The 10,547-nt window shown below is 34.2% G+C and overlaps 1 long non-coding RNA gene across 1 annotated transcript; it reads right to left on the reverse strand.

The window, feature by feature from the left end:
* Positions 1-200: 200 nt before the first annotated feature.
* LOC133191528 (uncharacterized) lies at positions 201-7,559 on the reverse strand. The gene is made up of 5 exons (XR_009721718.1): positions 7,380-7,559; positions 7,137-7,254; positions 4,596-4,690; positions 1,032-1,714; positions 201-871 (listed from the first exon to the last, which is right to left on the reverse strand). It is a non-coding gene; the product is annotated as an uncharacterized LOC133191528 (long non-coding RNA).
* Positions 7,560-10,547: the final 2,988 nt, after the last annotated feature.

Consider the following 10,547-nt stretch of genomic DNA (forward strand, 5'->3'; position numbering starts at 1 on the left):
GCATTCTATAACAAGAAAAATATTACCTGTTTATTTTGGGTGATGTGAATTTCTTACCCCTTAAAAACCATTGCTGACCGAGGCGAGGTCAGCGATGGTTTTTGTGGTATAACAATTTCACGTTATCCTACTAAACATGTAATATTTTCATGTTATATGTACTTCTATTTGTAAATGTTAATGACTGTGAAAAACATAAATATTTATAAATTAGTAAAATCAATTTAATACACTATGAATACACAAAAGGACAAATTTGTACATAATTCTCTATGATTTGGTTAATTAGTTTATATAAAGGATGTAAATGGACATGGCATATCATTGTTAATATTCAAGAAAGTGTTCACTGTTTTTGTTGTAGATGCTCCTTTCCATCTGATGTTTTCCAGGTTTTTGTGAAAAGTTTTCTTAAAAATGGCACCATTCAACTACAAATACTATGCCAGTGGAACTGTGATATCAATCAACTGCTTATGACACTATTAATTGGCAGAGAATTTATTTTTTTTTATTTGGGACAAGCAATCTGTTTCAAACATTTTATACCTGCAAATTGGTACATGTACTTCATGAAATGCTTGAAGGATGCTAAAGGCTACTGAAATTCCAAGCCAGATGAAATTCAAAAGGATTGATACAAAAGTCATTTGAAGTTTTCTATTCTTAGTGATGAGTGTTTTTCAGGATGCCCTCTGATATCATAGGTACAACTGGTCACTGTCCTTTGTTAGTTACACATGCAGACAACTTATTAAGGCAGTGATATAAGTAGCTCGAAGTGATGCTTTATTGTTTTCCTCAGATTTATAACCTGGATTGATCTCTGATGCAGTAATTTAAAGCCATGTCTTTTCACTGTCACAAAGTACTGAAATAAAAATAATTTTGATTAAAATATTTCTTTTAATTCACATCATTAAATTTTTAAGCTACAGAAATTCAAATTAATTACCTATTAGTAAATAGAAATCTTTAATTGATTAGCAAGCCTTTGCATTGTCAGATCCTTTTCTGAAAGGGCCATTTACCTTTAACAATGTCAGGACAGGTGAGGCAACTGGCTGGTCTTCATGCTGGAAGTGTGTATTAACTCTGTAATCTTTTTAAACAAAACCATCCAGTGATGTCCTAAGATTGCCAGATGAGCAGACATATACCTGTATTTAAGAAAGATTCTGTAACATGACATAGAATTTTTGCACAGCTTGACGCACAACTGATGGTATCTTAGGTGCCTGCAAAATAATAAATCTGGCACATATTTATTTATTTGATACAAATCAGAACAAAATTTGTCCTTTTACAGAACAAATTATTTTCATTTTAAAGAAAAGAGAAATGCATATGTACTGTTTTAATACATATAACCTGTATTATTGGATATTTTCACCCCATTCTAATTTTTAAAATATTCACTCTTTCACCCTTGAAAACAATTTTGCCCTTTTAAAATTTGATCAGACACATTTGTGTTTAAAAGATATATGCTGCCTTCTTCGAATTTGTCCCGTTTTAAATTCACCTACTTGTAAGGAGGGCAGAATGAGAAAAATAAAACTTAACTGGGGCGAAAAATTTCCAGAACAAAGTACCATTACTTGCCTGCCTGTTGTACTATAACTCCTCCAACCTTACAATATTCTATAATCATTGCTTTCATGCGATACCCCCCAGTGGATTGATGGTCTCTTTTCCAAATTATATGCACTTTCTAAAAAGAATGAATTTGTCAATTTATAAAATTTAGTATTACAAGTTAATAAAGACAGTAAAACAATGTTAACAACATTTATATGCAAATGAACCTCTGTACAAATCACTTAAATGATTGACAACTTGTATGAAATATATCGAATACCCTTAATTTTGACATTTGGAAACCCAGCGTTAAGGCCAAACAAAAAATATGTGTGGTTCTGGTTACACCTCCAAAAAAAATAGGGAAGGTGGGTAGGGATTTTTTTTTTTTTTTTTTTTTTAACAAAATGATTTTCTAAATTTTTCCAAATAATACCTATTTCTTTTCGTTAGCATAAGTGAACTATTTTATGTGTAGAGTGTTAGATATGTTTTCTCTTAAGCATATGGATTAGATATGTGCTTTAATGTGTGAATAAAATGTCTTCGGTATTTAAACAGTTGTTTGCTGATTCTATTCATTCGAGTTCATACTCATCCAGAAAATACAATGTTTGAAGAAAAATCAGCATGAGCAAATTGAATTATTTAACTGTTGTTTGGATATTATATTTTCTTTTTTTAGAATGTTAAGTTTTTACGAAGATGATAAATGCTGTCCTTGTTTTTAAAGGATGATATTAATTTCAGAATTGTATATTATAAGTAAAATTAATGGATATCTTAAGCATTATACAATAAATCTTAAATATAGATCATGATTTCTCCATCGGAATCTGCTGCGGAAGTCTTTATACAGGTATATAAAATCTAAAATTGTATATTATAGAATGCGAAAAAACAGAAATAATTTGTGAAGAGCTGAGGATATAAATCATAACTAATAAATGTTTTGTTTATTTTGAATTCAGTCTTTTCCAACTATTGTTCAGAAAAGAAATGTTTTATTTGTGGATGAACAGAGTGAAGGATAAGTGGCATTTCGATGTGGCGTGAAATATACTAGTCAACATTGGTAGGGCGCACCCTAGTTATGAATATGAAACAAATATTTTTAAATCAACAAGATGTGTTTGTGAAACACTGATGCCCCCGTATGGCATCTTATGGCGAAGGTTAAAGTTTCTCAAATGCAAGTCAAAATCCAGGCCAAAAGATAAAAAATGTTAAATTTGAAAGCCCTAGCTGCAACTGTTCAAAAGTTATGGCAAAGGTTAAAGTTTTTTAAAAGTAAGTAAAACATCACGGTCAAGGTCAAAGTTGTTGGTATCCAAAGAAAGGTCTTGTTACAAGGATTACATATGTGAAGTATGAAAGCCCTAGCTCCAACCGTTCAAAAGTTATGGCCAAGGTTAAAGTTTTTCAAAAGTAGGTCAAACTCTAAGGTAAAGGTCAAAAGGTCATAGTTGTTGGTATTCAAAGAAAGGCCTTGTCACAAAGAATACACATGTGAAGTTCGAAACCCCTAGCACCAACTGTTCAGAAGTTATGGTCAAGGTTAAAGTCTCATAAAATTTTGCAAAAGTGGGTCAAACTCCAACGTCAAGGTCAAAAGGTCAAATATGATGGTACCCAAAGAAAGGTCTTGTCACAAAGAATACATGTGAAATATGAAAGTCTTAGCTCCAACCAATCAAAAGTTATGGGCAAGGTTAAAATTGACAACAGACAGATAGACAAACAGATAAACAGACAAACAGATAAACAGACAAACAGACAATATACCCTCGGGATCTTTCGATCCGGGGGCATAAAAATAATGAAAACACAATCTTTTCTTTTTGTAAAAAATAAAGTCCAAGGTGAACATCCTTTTGTTTAAAATCAGTGTTTATAAATGAAATTAATTACTTTTATCCAGAATAGTTCTTATTTTACTTAATAATAAATTTTGAACGATAAACTTTTAAGAGCTGTCAGAGGAAAAGAATGTGACACCTATACTTTGTACAGTAATGTTTAAAACAAAATAAATCACCTAAGCAAGATGACATAGAATGATTCAAATTCGTCAGAATTACAAATATTTAATATTATTAAAATTTTAAATCCTTTCATGAAACCTTTTTGCCTCATTGAAGACTTCATACTTCCAAGCTCATTTCTCATATATATTGGTGTTTTGCAAGTTGACTTTATTCAGGTGAAATCAGCAGTCTTCTTTTTCACGTTTCCTCATGAACTGTTTTTTTTCTACTTTCGGTTTAAAAGAAACGATCCTGATATAAATTATTTAATAATTCACAAGTTAATCTATCTTACACATTAGGCTAATTCTTGCGTAATCAATGCAATCAAATAAATGTTTTCTCATGTTACACGTGTATCTTCCCTCTAACTCCCAAAAAACGTTACCTGGCCAGCTGTCTGTGTGCTTTCAAGCGAGAAGTGATTTCCTATCCTGACTTCACACCTTTGCGTGCATTAATAATAAAGGGACTAATCAGCATGCACTTGTTATAAACCAGCTGTAAACAGAGCAATTAACTGAATCTCGCCACTCTTGGGCATATTTATTTAATTTTGGCAACCAAAAAACAAACAAACAAAAAACATGGCGCTGGAAAAAGGTATACTGCTGCGCCATGCTAGCTTGCTTTAGATTTAACACCATCAAACACTTGCACTACGTGTTGAAACGATTTTTGCATGGAGGTCGCCATTGCTGGAACTAAAACTAATACCGAAGTGGATGACGGAAATCACGGAAAATTCCGGAAAATAAATATGAAAATTGCCAGAAAAAAGTTAAGGGTCGGGGATCTAAAATAGGGACGGTCGGGTAACGGGAACCACACATATTTTTTTATTTGGCCTAATAATATTCCATACATGATTGAGCTGTCACCTGATGAACCTTTAATTCTTTTCTATTTTTTATATGCTTTATATGTATATGAATTATAAGAGTAAATGTAAGTCCAAAAACTTATTTTGTGACATCAATTTCATACCTGTATTTGAGTTGCCTTTTTGAGGATATACCGGGTAGATTATTCAAAGTCGATGTACATGTAGTCTTACATGCTGCAGTTCTCTTGTACTTTAGCTATAAAATAAATTTTAATGTATACAATTGTGTAAGATGAAAAAATATTTCAAACACTGAAACAGACTGAAACCTTAACAGACCAAAACTTTAACCAAAATATCCTCTATAACATGCTCTCTAAACTGAAGAGTATGGTCATATAATTGCAGTCATATGAATTTTGTTCAATGATAAATGCAGAGAGAATTTGCAGAATATATAAAGAAAGTCTTATCGTTGGGAAATAAGCAGGTCCAGTACAATCTCTTAATTTAGCTATATAGCTTGAAATAGCTATATAGCTTTATTAAGCTATTCAAAATAGCTTAATTTAGCTATTTATATGCAGTTTTTCACAAAAATTATTTTGGTAAGAAATAGACAAAAAGTCGCATGTATTTGACCATTCATATATGTGCTATGGGCTATCGAAACAACAAGCAAAATCAAAGATATCTCCAACTTTGCAACTTTTGAATACTTTTAAGCAAAAGATAAATTTCTATTATTTGAGTAACTGTCCACTACCTTGTGTGCATTGAGGCATGGATAAGTATGATTGCTTCTCATTGTACTGAATTATTACCAATCAATTATCTTCTTGACCATAATTGGCCTCCTTTATAATTTCATTGAAGAAGTAACTGTATCAATTGCGCATGTAGCCTAAAAACTTTTAGAACTTTGAGTACAATGTCTCTTTTGTTTCTATTTTCCTAATTATCTCCCCTTGTTTAAGGGTCACAACCCTAGTTTTAGTATAAACGGAAGCCCTTGGCCCAAGGATACCCTGTGACAAATTTGACAATAATTGGCCAAAGGGTTCTTGAGTTATGGCCCATATTCTAAAAAGTTTACGCACACCGCACAAATGGCCATAGCATTAGCTCTTTGGGCCTTTGGCTCAGAAGAGCTAAAAATGAACCTCTTACATTGATTTTTGGTTGATATTTTTTACAGTTTTTTTATGAACAATGTACAGTATTTTCACCCAAATTCCAGTATTTTGAGGACTGCTGTACAGTATTTGGGCCTAAAAATTATTACATGAATGCAAGGAGATTTTAATGAGCGAGTTTTATAATGCATCAATTTCAGATGAGTTCAAGGTTGAGTATCATCACTGCACCAAGGTGCGACTTTTTGTGCATGCTGAGAAAAGTACACATTTAAGAAAAACTGATATAAAATAGCTAAATTAAGCTATTCTGAATATAGTTAGAATAATCTAACTGTGTCTCGGGACAAGCCCTCACCACAGTTAGAATATGTCCCATATACTTGCAATGTAGCAAATCGGAGTGGATCCACTCCGAAATGATTTTGAAGAAGACAAAAGGAGTTGCATTGAAAATAACTACCAAATTAATCATAACAAATATTTTTGAGATTGTATATGCCTTTTAACCTACAAATTAATCCATATATATACGAAAATTCAACTCATTTTCTCAACGTTTTTTCCTCGCTTCAAATTTAACGCCATGTTGACATTCGGAACTCTCTGGATTCTTCATACAAAATGCAGAGAATTCGAGTTATCGCCCGTGTTTATTTTGCTACATTGCGAATACACGGAACAAATTCTATCCTTAAACCGGGTCCTTAGGACAATATCATTTTAACGATAGAACGTTCTATCTATTCTGAATAGCTTAATAAAGCTATATAGCTAAATCGGTGTCGGGTGGTTACGTTCCGATTCTGTGTTCGACCCGCGTGGTTACGACCCAAGTGGTTTCGACCTACTCTAATGTATATCCCTACATGTGAATACCTGAGTACAGGGGTATACACTGTGCGGTAAACAAATGGATATTCGGTAGCTGTATATTGTATGGCTTCAGAGATGTACATGTCAACAGGGACCTATATACTAACGTTAGTATATAGGTCCCTGGTGTCAATATAGGTAGTTGTTTCCGTATAATGTGTAGTCAACATGCAGTGAGAAGGTTTCCTAACATTTTTTTCTACTATCGCGGAGCATGGATGTTGATGAATTTGATTTAGTAATGAATTATATTTGAACAGTTTTCCATAAAAATTAATCAAATACTTCATCAATGTACCGTGATTACATATGCACTGTCTAAACATTAATGTAGGTTTCTCCAAATTAAATTACATACGATAATTAACACAAATATACGTGGTCGATATAAAAAAAAAAAATGTAGACGAAAAAATAAAATGTAAAACTGTTGAAAGTGTTAATTAATTTCGTTCGGAAGCAATTAATTGCTTTGGAACGAAACCACTCGGGTCGAACATGGATTCGTGTCGAAACCACGCGGGTCGAACAAGTAGTCGGAACGTAACCACCCGCATTCGCTAAATCAAAAGATTGTACTGGACCTGATAAGTGCTTTCAAACATTGAATACTTATAAAACTAGACCCACTGACATGCAACAGCTTAATTTCTGTTGATAAATGAAGCGTATTCTGAACAAATTATTTACCCAAACAAAGGTGATGCTGTCACAAGATGACGTTCGTACCCATCTCGCATCTGACACTTACACTACTCCTCCTTAATCAGCTGGTAATAACATCATTATCCTCGAATTCAAGAAAAATCTGTTAATAAATTAGTTGTAATGATGATAACAAAACTGTTCTAATCAGATACAAATGTATAATATAAGACTTCTATTTCACCCAAGAATACACAAGAAACAGGTGACATTCTCTGACTTGTTTACCTGTACTTCGATCGAAATTCTCCTCCTACTTGCTCGCACCCAAGCTTTTACGACACTCAATTTATCCATCGTAAGTCGGAGAACCCTTCGGCTTTGTACAACTGCTTAAACTTTCCTTATACGCTTTGTGTAAACCATAAACATGCATAACCCAATACACATCTTGCATCTCCATGTGTGAGGTACCCGGAAGTTAATATTATCGAAAAATCTCGCGAGTCACGTGACGAGACTAAAAGACCCTAATGCAGCCCGAATTTGCTTGGTTCCAATGAAAATGTAGATAATCTTGAGGAAGGGAGCATTCATTATTTATTGTTGTAAGAAATGCAAATAGGTGATATCACCTATTCGAATTGGTGATATCACCTATTCAAATTGAATAGGTGATATCACTTATTCGAATAGGTGATATCACTTATTCGAATAGGTGATATCACCTATTCAGCACGAATAGGTGATATCACCTATTCGAATAGGTGATATCACCTATTCATTTCGAATAGGTGATATCACCTATTCGAATAGGTGATATCATCAATTCGAATAAGTGATATCACCTATTCGAATAGGTGATATCACCTATTCAATTTGAATAGGTGATATCACTTATTCGAATAGGTGATATCACCTATTCGAATAGGTGATATCACCTATTCGAATAGGTGATATCACTTTTTGGCAGTAAATACCAAAACGGCGCCTCATACCCAACCCTCTCTTAAGTATTTTAAAACCGATTTTATTGTAAAAATATAACCGCGAAAACCAAAATACACGTTAAATTGAACTTCGTAAAGCAACTTAAAATAATAATTTATATTTTTTTCAGTCATTGTCGAAAAATTAAGTGAAATACACTACAAAATATTTACGATGTAAATTTCACTTAAGATTTTCGTATGATGACCTTGTGACGTCAGATTTTAAACTTCCTTGCTTCACAAACGATTGCATTCGATATTTGTTGTCAATTACGTTTGTTATGCTGACAAATCTGCTACGAATGCGTTCGTGAAACGCACTTAAGATTTGTTGTAAGAGATTCTTAAGTTAAAATCTTACGCAAAAACGGCCGTTGCAACCATTGTTTACAACGTTGTTTGAGGTGTTGATTGTGACGTTGCAATGCTGCTCCACGCGCACTCACCCTCCGGTGAATACGGCTTCAAAACCAGTGAATATGTAGTGTTACGAACTGTTTGCGTTTGTATAGATTATATAGAGACTATAAATAGACTATATAATATATAATATTATTGCAAAATTATAATTTGTACGTATCCTTGACAAAATGAACGGTTGTTATAACACTATAGTATAGTGAGACCCCCCTCCGCCCAAAACTGGCTATATATATAGTGAACCTTCTTCCGGGGAAGTCTCACATATAATTATTTTTCCTGAAGGAAGACTCACTATTAAGCCATTCCGCTGCCCTTTTAAGCGAGGTTTCCCTCTCCAGTTTAATTTCCGGAAACCTCTTTTCGGTCTTGTGTGAACGGGGAGGGCACTTGGCTGATGTTTTTCCTGCTCAAATACACTTTTGTTGATTAGGGGATTTATATACAATAAAGCTTCCTTTTCCCCAAGGAAAAAGGCTCAAAATTATGTCCAGCCTTCTGGGAGAAGTCTCACAATGGGGGAAGCATCACTATAGCTGGTTAGGGAAAAGAGTCAACATGTAGCCTCTCTTCCCCCAGGGAGAAAACTCATTAAGTAGCCAGCCTTCTCGGTAGGAAGTTTCACTATGAGGGAAGCATCACTGTTGTTGATAAGGGGGAAGAGTCACTATGTAGCTTCTCTTCCCCCAGGGTGAAGGCTCACTGTGTAGCCAGCTGGAGAGGAAGACTTAATATATAACATCGTCACTGGAAGGTGGGGGAAATGTGATCTCCGTTCTATATTTATCAAGCTATCGACTGAAAAATCACAGGTCTACTACAAATATATGCGACAAGTAACTCAGGTGGTGTAAATATGTCTCGGGTTTCAGAGTGTATACTGTCAACACAACATTCAAAGATGTTTTATATAAAAACTGGAAGTGATACATAATTACATATAAATCGTATTAGTGTCAATTCAAACTAAAAGCTCTAGGTAGATAAAGCATAAAAACTTAAAGAATCTTTGACGTGACAGATACTTCTCGTACTTAGTGTAAAACCAACATCACAAGACCAGAGCCAGTCCGGATCTTTCAAAAGAGTTGGAAAATACCATAATGATTAGTGACTTCAATATCTCGAGGAACGGAACAACACCGGATGGAATTTCAAGTTTAGGGTCCTTCCAGTTTATATTTGGCCTACCAATTTTCGTTATGAATGTTATGTCCACTGCCGTGCTACTAAAAAGCACAAAACTCAAGTTCAATATCCGCATTCCAACATTACAAATGGCTGTTTCTGATATGTGTCTGGGTATAGTTTTGTGCATTCCGAACACCTTGATGCTGAATCCAGCCATGTGCATAACTAAGAGATACTTTATAATGGCATTCTACCTTTTTGGGGCTTTCATTATAACAATTATGAACATGGACAGACTTATTTCACTCCGATTTCCTTATCATTATTTCAACATTATGACACGTGGTAATATGATGACTGCCTGTGTTCTATCATGGATTGCTGCATTTCTGTTGCCAATACTGGAAAATAACTGTCATCGTCAAATCATGCTCACAGAGAGGGAACCATTTCAATGGTCACTTATTGTAAACCTTCTACTTATATTCATTAACATTCTTGAATATGCTTACTTAATGAAATACGCCATGAAGGGTACCCCGACAAAGAAATTTTTAGCATTCAAAGGAAACAAAAGATGCGCTTTTAGGATCTCCCTTTTCACCGGATGTTTTGTAGCGTGCATCCTGCCGTCGCTCATTGCCAACACAATAAGCGCCATTAAAGACGACCAAGATTCAGTAGTTTTAGCGAAAGTCAGAGTCATATTTTCAGCTATGGCACTGATGAACTCTCTAATGAATCCAGTTCTATACTGTGCTCTTTTCAAGGAATGCCACTTCCAGATAGTTAATATATTCTGCTTTTGGAATCAGTCCTTGTCAGAAAAGAATAAGACCAGGAGAAAAATTTTCTTCTGCACTTATTCTTTACAACCAGATACTCCCCGAGGTATTTATCCTATAAACTGAGG

Source organism: Saccostrea echinata, unplaced genomic scaffold, assembly GCF_033153115.1.
Source record: "Saccostrea echinata isolate AGI-Se365-2 ecotype Australia unplaced genomic scaffold, CSIRO_AGI_Sech_v1 ptg000023l, whole genome shotgun sequence".
Classification (NCBI taxonomy): Eukaryota; Metazoa; Mollusca; class Bivalvia; order Ostreida; family Ostreidae; genus Saccostrea; species Saccostrea echinata.